Here is an 18,465-nt window from a genome sequence, read left to right as displayed (position 1 = left end):
TAAATCCATTTCTCACTTATTCTGACAATGTACTTAACCCCAAATAAAAGAACCCAATAAAAAGAGTTGTTAAATAATAGTGAAGGCACGTTGTAATAACAATAACTCATCTCTCTCGAGTTTTCTTTTTGAGCTTTGCTAAAAGCCACTGTGTCAAGTGTCCATCTTGGGTTGCCGTCCGGAGTTGTCCAACATGGCGGACCATCTCGCACATGCGCAGTACCGATCGGGCAGGCCATAGACTATAAAAGTCTTACCCAAGGCTGAATCATAAACTAAAATGTATATGTATGTATAAAGGGTTACGTCCTTAGCTGGCTAATACGTAGCAAGCTAAGCTACCAAGCACACAAACATCTGCGAACGGGGTGTATAATATTATCATTTTAGACTTCTTGGAAGTTCTGTTAGTACATTCAAGTGCACAGCACAACATTTTAATTGTCTTTCACACACACATACGGGTTTTGGGCCGAGGGCGACACCGTACTTCCGGTATCCACCATTTCACACGAGGTGCAAGCAGAATATCATAGTCTATTGCCTTAATCAATATCTAGTCAACTCTAAAATACCACATATATGCATTGGCATGATAATATTATTGTGACAAGTGGGGTATTCACCTGGTGTTTGCAGAAGATAGACGTAGATGCTGCCAAAATCGACCGAAGGCCACTTTCAAGGGTCGTTTTTCCATACATCTGCAGGCAGTCTGTAAGGGCAATCGGACAACCCACACAGCTCTAGTTTACGCTGGTAACGACCTAGAGCACACCCCTCAAGTCCAGAGATGTAATCCAAAGACATGCAGCGATTTCTTCGGTCGTTAATTCAGAAAAAAAACCTAGTGCGCTCTGCCTGGCTACATTACCTAGCTGTTTATATTAGCACCTCCAGGATATTAGCACCTCCAGGAAAATGGCGTATTTATATATATATATATATATGGCGCCTGTTGCATTGTGGGTAGCTCGTGACGTCACTGTGTGTGAAAGAATTTGTAACAATATTCCCTAAAAGGCACAATCACCACGAACACGGCTAAAGGGTCAAGTACAGTAACTACAACTAACCAGAGCCATATAATAGAAGAGTTACGACATCTCCGTTCACTCCAATGGACCACTTTTTTACAGCAATGGCGGATCGTGGAGCCTCTCAATCGTTCCCCGGAAGTTATAGAGCATAATAGACCGTTCGTGACGGACTTTTAAAGGTAAGAAGAAGTTTAAAGATTTATATTGCGGATATTATCAGTAGCCTACATCTGATTCAAATTAACATGTGTATTAAAGGATGTCAGTGGATTATCCCTAAATTAGTAGATTTAGGGAACGTTTACAGATAACAGATTAAGCTAGGATACCGAAGCAAGTTAGAAACAGACGTTGAACAGCCTTTTAATTGTAAATTCCGTTCTCTTAATGTCTATTTGGTCCAACGTTGTTGAATTAGAGAAGAGGGGCTTCTAAACGGGATTGTATGCGGGGGTGGAGGGAGTTAAATATTAGATAAATATAACTTTGGTGCGTGTAAGAGTGAGTGTTTTTAGCAGAGCCATATTGTGTCCTTGTGATTATGTTGATTATTACCAGTCTGTATAATGTTGCAGCTCAGCTGATTTTGGATTGATGGCAAAGGGAGAGGAATTTAAGTGAGAGTGAAAACACAAGGTAAGTTTAATACTACTGTTTTATATAAGTAAGCATATTAAACATGTATTCTATCACTGTATTATATAAGTAATCTTGTTAGTAACCTACTGTATGGCAGGTGGAGGGGCAGTGATGTTACAGGTGGAGGAGCAAAACTGCAAGACTGCAAACTCACAAGACAGAGAAATCAAAGTTTGTTCTCCAGAGAAGAGGTTGATTTCACTTCAATTTTTTATTTCATATTTTCTAAAGATGTGGAAATGGCAACAAAAAAAACTTGAGAGCTGTAACCAAGACAACTGTAACAACATGAGTAGAGAGCCACCAAGGTTTTTCAAGTCCCTCTCTTACTCCATTTTGCCAACCCAAACTTCCAGGTACATGACGGGACACCTTGCTTGTTTTTGTTGTTTGCGCTCCTGTGGCTGGGTGCTGGCAGGTGGAGGGCAGTGATGTTGGCAGGTGGAGGGGCAGTGATGTTACGGGTGGAGGGGCAGTGATGTTAGCTGGGTGCTGGCAGGTGGAAGAGCAATGTTTAGTCCAAATATTTCCATTGCAACGACTAATGGAAATGATTGCAGCTGTGGATCTGTTTGGGGGTTGCTGGATGTGGTAGCGTGGCTGCTGTTGTTCCTTTTCACCTTTTTGGATTGGCTCTTGCTTCCAAAATGGCCATCTTTTAATTTTATTTATTTTCTGTCATTTCTGATTTGTTTGGCCTCAATTCTCAGCCTCAGCCGTATGAATCTTTTTACGAGTTGTTGTTGTACTCCACAGCATGACGGAAGCCTGCTGGAGAGGGCCTGAGCTTCTTTCTCCAAGACACCCACTGCGTTGGGGAGCTGCATGAGGGAGGAACCAGTCTTGGTCCTAAATAGTTCCTCAATTTGGTGAATGAAGTCAAAGGCTTCTTGGGAGGGACGACAAAGAGCACCTGCCTTGAAGTCTTTCAAGTCCACTAACAAGCTGTTGTCACCAGAAGGACTCTCATCATGGTGCTCTGTTGCAATTTTGAATTTTTCACAGATGCTGGCAAACTTGATGATTTTGTGGACGATCTAGCCTGCAAGATGGAAGAGAATACATTTCTCAGTTTTTGTGAGGTCAGGTGCTGCTGCTCTGTTCACCGCCATCAGCTGTTCCACTCTGACTGATGGAGTGATTTTTGGCTCCCCTGTGTCCAGGAAGTCTGCCAAAAAGCTACTGTGGTCTTCCTGGTAGCTCCCAGAGCTGATGATGGTGAGGAACTGCCCGACAGATATGATTCTCAGTGCATGAAGGAATTCCACTGGAGTTGGGACAGGATTTTTAGACCTCACACAGCTGAATGTATTTTCAAGGCAGTCTTGTGTGAACCTTGACGTTAACACAAACCTGTGTCCTTGTGTAAGCATCTCCTCTTGTATGGCCAAAATTGATGTTGTTGCCATTATCACCCCTGTTTGAACAGGCTTCCAACCTCCCTTTTGACCTATCTTTATCCCACGAAACAGATGGACGATGTTCTGGAGGAAGGTGATGGCCTTTTGGTACTCCTCCATCTTGAGCCTGCTCAGGGCTGTAATTGGATGGCGAGATGACATCAGATCAAACCAACGATCAACCTGCTCCAGGAACCACGCTGTCGTCAGGTATGACAGAGGGCGGTTTTCTTGCTGCACCATGTATTTCAGCCCAGCACTTGTAGCCTTACTGAACACATTTAGAGCAAGACCAACCTTCATCTTATCAAAGTGACTTGGCTCGATGGCTGCAGCTGAAAGATGGGGAGCTATTTTTAAGGCCATCCCTTCCTGAAAGGTCAATAAGTCCTTAATGGGGACCACAGAAACCTCGTTAGAGGGGAGGTTCTCTCTGTTAACAACATCCTCAGGAATTATGAAGTCCTGCCCACGGACAAGGGCACTTTTTAAAAATGTTACCAGATGTGGGACATCGGGCATGAAATAGAGCTGCCCGTCTGGTTTTGCTGGATGTGGCACCGATGTTTTATTTTGGTCCACCCCAAAGGATTTCCACATGGCTCGGTTAGGGCTACCCATGTCGGTGGTGACATCAAGCACATGTAGCCCTATGGATGCTGCCCTCTGTATTATATCAATAATGATTGGCCTGTACTCTGCTCCATTGGTAGAATTGCCAGTGTAATGATATGCCACTACTTGCTTCCACCGTGTTGTGTTTCCAGCCAACATAAACACACAAGCATGTGTTGCCACCCCTGTGTGACCTGGTAAAGTCACATCACCGTACAGTTTGCCTGTAATCATGTCTAACTCCACACTTGGTGTGATTGCCATTTCATCCAAGGTCAACACACACTCCCTTTCAAGGTCTGTCAATCTATCTGCCTTCAATTTTAGGAAATCGAAGACCTCTGTCAACACACCAGGCTCAAACTTAACACATTGCATCCTTCTTTGCAGTGTCCTTATTCCTGGAAGGGGAATCTTCAATTCCTGCAGAGTTTTGTAACCCGTTGGTCCGCTCGCAAAGCACATTTTTAAAGCCTTCTTAATTGTCTCATTGCTCCATTTCATCCCCTTTGTGGTGAGTCTGCCTAATGCCTTCAGTTGGTCTTTTGAAAATGTTTTCTTATATTTCTTGTCCCTAATTTTCATTGTTTTCTTGAGAGCTGCATTTTCCTTCCTGATTTTTCTTAGTGCAGCCTTTGCTTTTTTGGTGATTCCTTCTTGGCTCTTTAATTTTCTCTTTAATTGTTGTAATATATCTGTTTGACTGGCTGCTGGTTCCCTCGTATGCTGACTGGCTGCTGGTTCCCTCGTATGCTGACTAGCTGCTGGTTCCCTCGTATGCTGACTGGCTGCTGGCTGAGTGGGTGGTGTCCGCCCTCCCTGTCTCTCCTCACTAGCCATGTCCTCTCTTTCTTCACCCTCACTTTCCTTTCTCTCAGTCTCCTCATCCCTTCTTCCCTCAATCTTTGAGACTAATGTAAGTAGAAGACATGGCACTGTACATTTTTGAACATTTTAAATATTATACCACTTAAAAATAACAAATATTACTTTTGTTACTAAGAGTTCATACTTATTATACCTGTGTCACCTTTCACACTATAGCTGTGATCATGAGCTATGGGCTTTGTAGATACAGGTCCCGGGGTGAATCGTGGTGCAGGGGCCCTTCTCTTTTTGACCACAGGGCGATGCACGAAGATGGTGGGTATAGCCTCTGCTCTCAGCCTAGTCTTGACAAACTGGCCTGCATCAAAATGTGCCTGCGGAGTGACTTGAGGTTACTTCACACACAGAACAACTGTGTCTGAATCTTGTCTGCCCACATACATATTCCATAGTGGTTGAATACACAGTATTAGGAAACACTTTATGGACTGGACATGTTATACTCATTACATACTGTATATAAAATATGACCAAGAATGTGAGACAACTTTATAGAAATTCATATCACATCTGTTACTGATGCCATTTGTCATACTTTGTTAAACTCACAAATAATAAAGTTCCATAACTTCAGTTGGGAACAAAGACCACACCTTATCTCCCCAATTTCCCATCCAATAGGTGTGCTATATAGGTGTGTATAACCCTTTCTCCTGTCTGTTTATCCCTCTTTCAGCACAAGAACCAGAGGGGGATTAAATGGAGCCTGAATACCTGCACTGAGACCCGCACCCTGCACCCTGAGTCTCAACTCAGTGTTTTTCAAGCCTTTCCCTGTTTTTTTGTATTAAACAAAACATTAAGCTTTCCCAATGGTGTGGTTTTCGTTTTGTGAGAAAGTGCAAATGCAGTGTTTGTATATAATTAAATCACATATTTTTTTGCTGTTGGTCGTGAAATTGCTCCTGCTGACTTGAGCCAGCCATTTTTTCCTCCGCTCTGTGTCAGTGGGGAAGCCGTACATTCGTACTCCTTTCTCGGAGCGATTTGAGCATCCCCAGGCAGCACAGCAAACCATGGTGGCGACTAGGAGGCAGCACAGCAAACCAGGACAACACGGAGGAAAAGGCACAGACAAACTGCATGATATGCTATTCAATGTTTATTGAATTCCATGTATTTGCAATGGATGTTCCTAAAACAACACATTTAACATCATCATCATGCTGCTGCTGCTAGTCACCTGTCGGTCTCCTGTCCTTTCTGAAAGCCATAAAGATTACATTAGTCATTTAGATAACTTGTGTCCTCAATTACCATGGGATTACTGAAACTACCATGAATTTAAGAAAATGGTAGACATTAATCTAATCTGAATTGTAAAGCATTACTTTAGATCCCCTCCCTCTAAATATATCAATAAACATTAGAAAGTGATGCTCCTGACTACCATACAAGTTTAAGAAGATACTATTGGTTTTAAAGAATTCAAAGCTATAAATAAACAGCAACAGGCTCTTTAACCAAGGCACTGTTAGCCTAACATGTAAACTAGTTGTTCACACTAATCCTAATATTATCACTTAATATTATCAAATTCAATTTTATTTTTTAAAACATATTGATGTAAATACATACACATATCGATTTGTTGTATACATTTTGCAAATCAAAACCTTTATTCACTAATAATTATCAAAAATCGTAGTTCTATCTCGTTATCAATGCATTCACATTGCCCGCCATGAACTTCCGGGGAACGATCCTCGTCTACATGAACCACGTGACGATAACCGTTTTTGGACTTCCGTTGTCGTAACTCTTCTATTATATGGCTCTGCAACTAACTAACGTTGTAGCCTCTATGGTTGTAGCCTAGCAGAGTGGACAAGTTACTGTTAGCTGACAGTGAGGCATGTACATGTCCATCAAAGTGACCACGCCCTAATTTATGCAAAAGCTTTAAGGCTTAATATTAATTAAACAGATGAGTTGAGAAAAAATTCACCCCCCACACAGTAGTAATGAAGGGGGAATCTAACTATACAGAGAATATGGTTTTTTGAACCACGATGTAAACATGTTTATTTCTGCTGTAAAGTTGGGCATTTTAACATGGGGGTCTATGGAAATTGCTCCCTTCTGCAGACTGCTCCTACTGGCCACTAGATGAACTGCAGTTTGAGACACTTCCGTATTAGCGTCCCGGCTCTTCCCCAGAGTTTGCCGCTTGACAACAACCCACACATTGCGCATTGTTTAGAGCGGTCATAAAGTGTTGAAATTCGAAACGGTTTCAACCTGTCACCTGTCAGAATAGAGACGAGGCAGTGCATTGAATCACCTGATTGGACGAGAAGGGTCTAGCTGCGGCCGCGGACAGTGTGTTGGCATTAGAGTTCAGAAGTGTGTTCCTCACAGGCTCTGAAAAACTGGGATTTGGTCTGCCGGGAGGCTAAATCTGGCTTTGCCAGGCCTTAATCTTGGGCACTATGTCACACTGTGACTGCCATACTGTACAGGGGGTAAATATTGCATGTTAATTTGTGTTTGCATGTAAAGAGTGACTATGGGCATGTGTTCATATTATTTCCATTTGCAGGGCTTGATGTGTTTGAGTAAGATCAAGGAAGCAGATCTTTAAAGAAACGGGGGAAGTTGTATTTGGTTTTGTGCATTTAGGAAAACTAGAAGGAGATAATGTGCGATCTAGTTATCCCCAGCATTCATTAAACGGATTAAACGTATGTGATGATCATAAACTTTTTATCCGGGATTTTCCAATTTTGGATCCAATCTAACAAAATAAGATTCTATATCTAATTCACCTGCTTATGCCATATGTTATACAATTTATTGTATTATTTTATTGACAAGAATACCGGTAAGTAACATTTTAAACTCATAATGTTGTAATAACAGTTAAGGGATTCCTCTATTATCAGTAATATTGCTAGCCTATTGAAGCATTTTCTCCAAAGTATTGGCACTCATATTCACACTAAGATAAGAGCAGCCAAATATTTTCATTTTAGATAAAATGTGTAAATCATGCTATAAGGGGTGGCAAGTGGGTTCAATAAGAATATTTGCATAAAGCACAAAAATAAATATGGTACTACCAGCTTTTTCTTTCTAAAAATGTTAAATGTCCTCTTTTATTACATTACATTGCATTTAGCTGACGCTTTTATCCAAAGCGACTTACAATAAGTGCGTTCGACCAACAAAATACAAACTTGAAGAAAACAGAATCATATAAGTACATCAGGCTTCATAGAGCAAAAACATTTCAAGTGCTACTCAACTGGCTTTAGATAAGCCAGCCCTTTATTAGTATATAAGTGCTTTCTTAATAGTTCTATCGCTCGAAGTGGAGTCGAAAGAGATGAGTTTTCAGTCTGCGCCGGAAGGTGTGTAAGCTATCTGCTGTCCTGATGTCAATGGGGAGCTCATTCCACCATTTTGGAGCCAGGATAGCAAACCCACGTGTTTTTGCTGATGGGAACTTGGGTCCCCCTCGCAGCGAGGGTGCAGCGAGCCGTTTGGTTGATGCAGAGCGGAGTGCACGTGCTGAGGTGTACGATTTAACCATGTCCTGGATGTAGGAAGGGCCAGATCCATTCGCAGCATGGTACGCAAGTACCATTGTCTTGAAGTGGATTCTAGCAGTTATCGGAAGCCAGTGAAGGCAGCGGAGGAGCGGCGAGGTGTGGGAGAATTTAGGAAGGTTGAAGACCAGGCGAGCAGCTGCATTCTGGATGAGCTGCAGAGGTCGGATGGCACAAGCAGGTAGACCAGCCAGGAGGGAGTTGCAGTAGTCTAGGCGTGAGATGACGAGAGCCTGGACCAGAACCTGCGTCGCTTTCTGGGTCAGCATCCTCCTGATGTTGTAAAGCGTGTATCTGCAGCAGCGGGTTGTAGCAGCGATGTTTGCAGTGAAGGACAGGTTGTTATCTAGGGTCACACCCAGATTCCTTGCAGTCTGAGTCGGGGAAACAACAGAGCTGCCAATGTTGATTGTTAGGTCAAGAGTGGGACAATCTTTTCCCGGAAGGAAAAGCAGTTCAGTCTGGTCAAGGTTGAGCTTGAGGTGATGATCAGACATCCACTGAGAGATGTCAGCTAGACAAGCAGAGATGCGTGCGACGACCTGGGTCTCTGAGCGGGGAAAGGACAGAATTAATTGGGTGTCGTCAGCATAGCAGTGGTATGAAAAACCATGCGGGCTAATGACTGATCCGAGCGAGTTTGTGTACAAGGAGAAGAGGAGGGGACCAAGAACAGAGCCCTGAGGGACCCCTGTAGTTAATTGACAAGGGTCGGACTCGGACCCTCTCCAAGTAACCCTCTAGGTGCGGTCTTTGAGGTATGAGGTGAGGAGGGAAAGTGCAGAGCCTGAAACTCCAAGTTCTTGGAGAGTGCGAAGGAGGATCTGATGATTCACCGTGTCGAATGCAGCAGACAGGTCCAAAAGGATGATGACAGAGGAGAGGGAGGCTGCTTTAGTAGTGTGCAGTTCCTCAGTGACAGCAAGGAGGGCAGTTTCTGTGGAGTGACCTGCCTTGAAACCAGACTGGTGCGGATCCAGAAGGTTGTTCTGATGGAGATAGCAGGAGAGTTGTTTAAAGATCAAATGCAAAGCTTTTTGTATAATTGCCAGTACAATCGAAATCATATAGCTACAACACTATCTAAGATATTGCAGTCTGGATAATATGAGTCTGGCAATGCGCAATATTAATTTTGTTCAACCCCCAACACCAAGTCCGACGATTTATTTTCTCCGCCAGATGTGCCAAACATATTTCCACCTAGCTTATCAATCACAGCGGCTTCCGCCGATAGTACAACTAGTTTCGTCTATCATGTCTGATTCTGAGTAGACTAAAAGCTTTAGGAATCCAAACTATAACATATAATAAGTACCCTGTATCAAGATTGATGCAAAACAAGTGAAATTTGACCTTTTTAGAGAGGTTTAGAAAAATAAATTCCAGGCGGACTCACCTCACAAGGACGAGGTGGATGGGAATTTGTTCAATGCCTAACATATTTCCACCCGGCTTATCATGTCTGATTCTGAGTCGGAGGCCACACAATATCTGGAGTATGTTGTCGACATCCAACCCTATCTCTACGAGCCTCTGATGTCGAAGAGGAAATACAAGGAAACGTCACCTGATATCACCGATGAAAGTGCTGATGGTGATGATTCAAGTTCGCCATCTGAGGAAGAGGCCGAGGGTGCTGAGAATTGGTGTAGATGTGGAAACTGCCAGACCATGCATACAAGCCGAGAAAACAAGTGCTGCCACAACTATGGGAAAGTGAAGGAAGAGATGGGAGAAGAAGTCTGCATCACCGACTGTAGGACGTTCGACATTTTCCGTTATGAGTGGAGGAGCGATGAATGAGCTGCAGATAAACTACAATGCTAACAGTGAATTAGCCCCGAGCGAAAAATGCTAACCTATCACTCCTAGTGCCCTTATTACTTATCCTAGCTCCACATCCAACACATTGTTTATGATCGTAAAGACACAGAATCTAACGGTGCCCACCTCTATAAGCAATAAAACTGCAATTCCGTTATCTGCGTTATCTGCTGTGCTCCGTGCGCTTTGAAATCTAATCAAAAGTTGTTTACCTCAATTCTTTGGCGTTTCTGCATCGCCCGGCTCTTTCGTTCTTTCAGTGGTTTCTTGTGCTGAAATATGGAGGGGACGGCTCCGGGTTTCAGCCTCCGACGTGCTATTAATGCTTCTCCACCAACAGACTTCATGATAGCAGGATCAACGTCGTATGCATCACACGCGAAGTGGTCAGAACACAACTTGCTCCATTTTGTCGGTTGCCATCCAACACGATTCACTAAAAAAAAAAAATGTTTTGCAGATGATTTGGTCTTTGGGAAATGCATGTAAAACTCTCCCAAATCCCGCACCGTTCGTACAACAAAAAGCTCAACAATAACTCATGTTAATTCAGTTTTCTTTTCGAAAAACATGTGACCGAGACTGCCGAGTCGGGATATTTGGTCCAGAGACTGTTTGGCCACTATTACGTCACACGCGCGGAGGCTGCTGGGAATTACATGTCAGAAATTCAGACGGCTTTGGGTCGAGTTTTGGATCAATAAAAAGCTTTTTTTTGGGTGTATTATCTCGATTTAAATAAAATAAAAAATACAGGCAGTCTTAAAAACAACATTTCTATAAAATTGTAGCATATTTGGAAGCTTTGCATTTGATCTTTAAAGACAGCGCGTTCAAGTGTTTTAGACAGGAACGGGAGGAGAGAGACAGGCCTGTAGTTTATAACATCAGACAGGTTGAGAGTGGGTTTCTTTAGGAGAGGGTTTACTCTTGCCTCCTTGAGACTGTTTGGAAAGTGACCAGAAGTTAGAGAAGTGTTGATGAAATGGGTGAGAAACCGTAGAATATCAGGAGCGATAGTCTGAAGGAGGTTTGAAGGGATAGGGTCCAGAGGACAGGTGGTAGGGCGGGCAGAGGTAATGAGGGTAAGAACCTCACTTGGAGAGAGAGGGAAAAAGGAGGTCAGTGTGTGGGTTAAAGGAGGGTCTGGTGACCCAGCGGTGAGTAGAGGTGAGTCAGAAAAAGAAGAGCGAATATCATCAACCTTTTTTTCAAAGTGGTTAACAAAGTCGCTTGACAGAAGGGAGGAAGGGGAAGGGGCTTTGGGGGGTCCAAGAGGGTGGAGAAGATGGAAAATAGTTTTTTGGGATTGGAATAGGAAGATTGGATCTTATCTTGAAAGAAAGTTATTTTGGCTGAGAGATCGAAGCAGAGAAAGAGGAGAGGAGAGCCTGATAGGTTAGGAGGTCGTCACAGTGTTTGGATTTCCACAATTTCTGCTGCCCGAAGGACGGTTCTATTAGCACGCAGTGCATCATTTAGCCAGGGAGCAGGAGGGGACTGACGAGCCTGCCGAGATGTGAGAGGACAGAGAGAGTCCAGAGAGGATGAGAGAGTAGAGAGGAGAGTTTCTGCAGCAGAGTTTGGAGGTAGTAGTTGGAACGAGTCCGAGGAAGGGAGGGCTGAGAGCACCGATGAGGCAAAGGTAGAGGGGGAGAGGGAACGAAGGTTACGGCGGACAGGTGCAGGATGAGAAGAGATTAGTTTGTTATGTTTGGAAAGGGGTAGAGAGAATGAAATGAAGAAGTGATTGGATGTGTGGAGCGGGTTTACAGAGAGGTTAGAAGTAGTACAGTTCCTTGAGAATATGAGATCAAGGACATTGCCAGCTTTATGAGTTGGTGGGGACGGAGACAGTGAGAAAGCAAAGGCGATTAACAGAGATGTTAGTTCGTCTATCTTCCCTGTCTGGAGGTTGAAGTCTCCGAGAAGTACAGCGGGAGGACCAGTTTCAGGGATGTGTGAGAGGAGATGATCTAATTCCTCCCAGAAGTCCCCCGAGGCGCCTGGTGAACGGTAGAGAACAACAATGGTTAATTGTATAGGATGGGTTACTGTGACGGCATGGAATTCAAAGGTGGAAGGAGTGAAGTTAGGTAGCTTGAAGAGGGAAAAGCTCAATTTGGGAGAGAGCAGGAGACCAGTGCAACCTCCTCTGCCAGTGGGTCTGGGTGTATGGGAGAAGGAATATGCTGTGGAGAGAGCTGCTGGGGTGGATGTGTTGGATGGGGTAATCCACGTCTCAGTGAGAGCAAGGAAATCCAGAGACTGCAGGGAAGCGTAGCCAGAGATGAAGTCAGCCTTAGGAACAGCTGACTGGCAGTTCCACAGGCCGCCTGAAACTAGATGTTGGATCTCAGTGGAGCATGTGGGATAGACGAGAGCAGGCCGGTTATATCGATTTTGAGATACACGGGGCCAGTGATAATTGCGAGAAGACACATAAACAGGAATGGAGAAAATACACATGATTATAGCATGAGGGGCTAAACAATCAAATCAAATAAAACACCAGCGATACTTTATCTCAATCAAAGTAGGATTTGCCTCCTCTTTGCCTCCCGCAGGACTCCAATGTCTTTGTCAGTCTTACTCCCGCAGGACTCCAATGTCTTAGCCTGTCTGACGCTCCAGGAAAGTGCTACCTAAAATGGACACCTGATTACTGAGTTCTCACAGCTGTGGGGCCACGTCCCTTTAATTAGTTAACTCTCTGCAGCTGGTGGCCCTCAAAAGGAAATCTAGACTGGCTCCCTCCTGACTTGTTATTGTATTTTAAGTGGCCCAATGGTTTTACAATTACATTAAACCCTAAGTTATAAAGTTATGAGTTTAACCCTCAATACAGTTATACCTACTCAATAAAGCTTAGTATTCTACAAATGTTTAAATCAAAGTTAACCCTAGCAGTCAGTTAGTTCAGTTTTAAGGTTTCAGTCAAATTACTTGTCCCAAGTTTCTGCCTGACAGATACTGTAGCGGTTTTGAGATTTAAAATCACAATTTCAGTCAGATCAACTACAGAGCATTGATACAGAGTACACACACTGAAACAGAGAAGTCTAAAAACAGAATGTTACTCACACAATTCTAGAAGTCTCCAGTTGCTTTCCTGTCAAAATCGAGTTGCACACTGCAACTTATAACAAGTTGGTTTCAGTGGAATACAGGCAAATGTTATAACCCTAAAACTCTCAAAATTCATGAAACACAAAACTGGTGGTCAAGATAAAAACAGTATTCCCACATTTCAAGACAGTAGTAAAATTGGAATGTATGAACTGAGTAAAGAACAGCGTTTCCCCATTAACTTGAGTTATACTGTACACTTGATTGCCTGCTGTAATGGGCTCCTCTCTCTCAGCTGTGCAGGAATGCATCGTATTTTTTCCCCATTACTAGCCTGCGGCAGCACCTCCCATCAGCCCACAGGCTCAGCTGACTGATCGATAGACTACTTAGCGGCCGTGAGCTACACATCCCAGTCATTTGACCCGCTGGAGCTGTGGGAATGGGCACGCAATCCAATAAGCATCGAGCCAATGAGACAAGCGAGCTGGACCGCCAACTTGAGGACCCCCCCCCCGAGAGACTCAGGACAGGGGGATACAGTTCTCTGCAGATCAGGCGGTCCAGCTATCGTCTCATACTTATGGTGAGATAAAGATGTGGCTCCCCAATTAGTTATTGATTTTGCCTTCCTCTTAATAGAGAAATGGTCCACTATAGTCATCTGCAATTGTTTCACAACCCAATTCTTGAAAATAAGTGCAGGGAAAGACGGAGTCTCTGAGACATTAAGTTATATTGGTCACAATTTGCACATATTGCAACAATATTGTCTTTGTGCTTTTCTCAGTTTTTTATCATAATAAATATGTCTTATGTTGTAGTTCAGTGGCTGAATTTGTCATCTTCGGCTCGGCTAAAAATGATAGTCAACACAATAATCTTTTATTTGAGATAAAAAAATCACAAGATCAATCTGTTATGCAAATAATTGCAACAGTAATATAACGTGCAGAAATAATAAACATAACATAAAATCAACAATAAATATGACAGTAAAAGGGCCAATAATTATACATGACAATAATATATCTCTTATATTGCTGAAGCATAATGAAAACCTTCTTTCTGCAGCTTTGTTGCTTTTTCAATTTCATTATTTTCTACAAGTAAATGACAAATACACAGAGAATCGTCTCCCAAACAGCAAACTATCACAGTTATGTTGACGAGGGAAGGTGAACATCAAGCAGCCTAAAAGACAAATATTTGTTCCCAGGACTTAAATATAAATACATGCTCAGTGTCTGCTGGATGTGTAATAGGGAATTAGAAACTGTCAGATAAACATACAGATGAAATAAATTAAATGCAGAAATGATTAGATTCCTAAACATGCATAGTCACTAAGCTTTTGATTTAAGGTGGTTTGTCTAAGTTAATAAAACATTGACAATTTCAAAGTTAGGTTGTTTTCACAAAGCTGATTTTAATGAAGAATTAGCTCCTATTTCATTTAGTTGATCCCCCTGAGTTTAACAACTTTTTCCGACTTTCTGAAAAATAAGAAAATTCCTGTCTGAGGATATGACATTGGGACATCAGAGCCGAACTGCAGCATGTGAAGCAGTCTCAGACAAAGATAATAGTTCTAAGAGTTCTTAACTGCAGCAGATTGAGACCAGTTTGCGAACATTGAAATGTAGCATTCACGATAATACATTTCTGCCATAAGGGCCACAAAGGGAGCAGAAGCCACCCGCTCTAGTATTTACTCCTGTGAATGAGTGAAACACGCCCCCGTCGTTCTCCCTGCCTTTCTCCTCCTCAGCTTTCTCTCCCTCCCTCCTTCTCCCTCCATTAAGTCACACAGAAGGCCGTAATTCATTTTCGCAAATGCCATTCTGCAGCCGTGAGGGAAGTACCGAAAATGATGAGGCATTTCCCTGCAACCTTATAAATCTCAACATACAGCTGCCCCATGAAAACCTCCACACTCCTATAGGCTTCACACCTACTCAAATGAATCGTAAGCAGAGATGTAATGAGGGGTAAAGCCTTGAACTTGGCTTACCAGTCAACTTTTATTTTCACAGCTACTCAACAATTTAAACTGCCATGAAGCCTTCATACTTAAGCCATTTTTAAGGCATGTCAATAATAATGACTTTTTACAGTAATTAAGGAAAGCAGTGAGGGTTTTAAAAACACTTTTGGCCAACTCTATTATCCCAGAACGTGAAAAAGTGCTCCGACCCAGCTGTGTTCAGCATCTTATAGTGTCCCCGTTTCCGTTGTGTTTTGAGCTTCTTTTGAGTTTTTTTTGTGCAGTGCTTAAAGGTGGGGTAGGTAATTTTGGAGAAACCAGCTCGAGTGCGCTAGAATTTGAAAATACACAGCCGGAAAAAATCTGCCACTTCCTTACAGAGCCCCTCCTCCAACACACACGTACGTGCACATGACCAATGAGGGCACGAGATAAGTTTGTGCACAGATGGAAGTCTGACAGGCAGGTAGGCCATCCAGTTACTTTAGCCGGGCAGGCTAAAATGATTGGTCGTGCTTTTTACAGTACTACGGCTTCTACAGATGACATTTTCTTATGGATTTGTTGTCAAAGCACTTAAGATATTCATTGCTATCGGGATGTTAAGAGCATTCCATGCAATATAACAAAAAGTGTATCTTGAGCCGGTTTCTCAAACGTACCTACCCCACCTTTAATGTACAACCTGCGCATGTTTTGTCAAGTTAGTGAATGTTTTCTAAATTATGTGTCAAGTTGGTAAATATGTTTCTTCATTTGCATGTGTTTTGGCCTATGGTTTTGGCACATTTTATATCTGCATTGTTTCTGAAAATGCAGCGCATTTCTCCTAATGTAAGTGTTTTATACCATTGTAGCGCGTTTGGCCCTGTCAGCCACCGTGGTCATTTTTGCATATCTTTGTAAAATGTAGCATTTCTTTTTGGTCGTTTTGTGCCTCTGTGCTAGTTATGTGTCACTTTGTAGTGATTTTGTGTGGTCTTTTCATTTATTTTGTCGCTTTGGCTATCTTGTTGTTTATTTGTCTATCTCTTTGGTGATTAACTTTGCAACTAGAAATATGAGCAGTCACTGCATACGTTTGTTCAGATTCTAACAAGCCAACTATCACCTCCCACCTCTGGCAGGGGAGACCCCACCCCGGCCCCTGTGGGACAGCCTTACATTTCTATTAAGAAACTATCATCATTTATATGAAATAAGAAACAAGCTCAAGTGTTCGAGAAATAATGGACCTAAGCTGGTTTTTGATACCTTACTTCACTCTACAATTCTCTCTGTAATCTAATTGGATGCAACCTGATTTGTTATCCACCCATCTCCACCTCATGATCTCATACAGCGGAGAGGAAAGAGCAGTTGGAGGCTTGGAGGAGTCTGAGTGCCAGCAGATAATGCAGTGAAAGCCAGACAGACCATCATATTGATGACTCCTAGAGGCTGAGAGAATGGTGAGAAAGTCTTGGCGCCAGGTGGACATTAGTCTGAGAGGACATTAAGCCTCCTACTTAAAGAAAAACAGCAACGCTCTGATGAAAAGGAGAGCAGGAAATATGAATGCAGTTAATATCATAGAGGTGATTTTTGTTGTTGTTTATCAAATCATAGCTTGATCTGAAAGTACGTTCACAAGGAAACTCCTTCTGCACTTTATCAGATACCTTCATAAATGCAATTTAATTATGAAACTTAAAGCTCTCCTATTATACAATTTGTAGGCATATATTATAGGTCTCAGATATATACATATAAAAAACATGTCTATGAAGTGTTTTGCTCAAAATGCCAAACAGATCACGCATTATAGCTGTGCCTCATATCCAGGGGTGCACATAACTTTTTTGCCCTGGTTCTCAAAGGAGCACCTGGAGATGTTGCTTGGTGCTCATCCTTAAAATGAAATAAACCGTAACTTGTGAGGGGGTCTTGACTTTATTTGCCAGGCACACGGCACTGAACACACATGCAGAGGTGAACACAGAACACACATGCAGAGGTGAACACAGAACACACATGCAGAGGTGAACACAAGACAACATTAGCACGAGCAGTAATCCTACAAGCTGTCATCACTACCCTCCTGACTGTTCTCCTCACTGTCTTCCTCTCTGTCAGACATGGTAGCTGATGATGTAGGCCTACTACTTTCTCTCTGGTTGAGTCTGTGATTAGCTGCTTGCATCCACAAGTCAACAGCTGGGTTTGGGTCGAAAGTCTCTGTTGTCATCTTAGACAAGTGGATGTAATCAAATAAGTATGTGAACATAACCAATAACCTACCATAGCCAATAACACATTTGTGTTCATTCATATCTTATTTTACCTTAACATTTATTTATGCATTTTTTGTTATCTCTCCAGTTTTAAAGATTATGTTTGGTTACTGTCCTATTGGAATGATTTCAAACCTGTTTATCCCAATAATTAATAAAGGAGTGCCTTGGAAATATGTGTTTACATAAATTGCGACCAAACTGTTTGAACTTAGACTAAAGTTAACTATCTAAACACTCAAGAGTCCTTTACCTCACTGAGCTGTAGTTATCAGCCTCTCAGTCTGACTGGAGAGGACTCTCCCTCCACATTATTGTAGAAACATCTTCTTCTTATATCCGTTAGAGCAGCTAGCACCAGATTCTAATAACAGCGCCGGTATCGGTGCACCCTCCCTCTCTCCCTCGCATTTTGGCTGTGAGCTGCGGGTGCCAGATAAGCCAACATCCCCCATTTTCATCACTTACATCACTTACACTTACATCGTACAGAGCAAATGAAAAGTGTAACCGGGGTGAAAAGGGTGTTACATTTACTTAATTATGAATATTGTTACATCAAGGCCGAAAATTAGGATGAGCCCCAACGGTCAAAAATGTTTTTTTCGCTCCCAGAACTGCCAGCGCAGCGCCCCCCAGATCTGGCACCCTAGGCGAACATCTATAACGCCAGGGCTACGGGCCGGCCCTGAGTTCATATGCAACTCGCAAATATCTTTCTCTCTGGCCGTTTCTCAATCGCGAGGATGCTGGCTTGGTAGTCGTGTACTTCCAAGTCACTTCCTTCAGAAACGAAGCAAGTATACTTCCAACTTAAGCCACGGCTACGGAAAACGAAGAAGAATGGAACAGGCTAACAAGTGTGCCACTCTCTCTAACGGTTTCAACATAAACTGTACCAAAAATAAATACCTCACGATGTCTATCTAATTATGAACTTGCTTTACTTTCACGGAACACATTTTTGGTGATAACAAACAAATGTAACAAATAAACATATTTACCAACACATGTTCTACGCCACTACATACTTACATTTAAATGTGTGCTGCGTCGGTTCAGCCATTCTCCGCAAGGGTATTTGAAATTGGTCCGTGCCCAAAGCATTGTGGGGATTTTAAGGACGCGAAGTCTACCCATGTGCAGCCTCGAAATTTCCCCCAAACCAAGGACGCG

The sequence above is a fragment of the Gymnodraco acuticeps genome, unplaced genomic scaffold (assembly GCF_902827175.1).
Source record: "Gymnodraco acuticeps unplaced genomic scaffold, fGymAcu1.1, whole genome shotgun sequence".
Lineage (NCBI taxonomy): Eukaryota > Metazoa > Chordata > Actinopteri > Perciformes > Bathydraconidae > Gymnodraco > Gymnodraco acuticeps.
Note: the sequence above shows the minus strand (reverse complement) of the source record.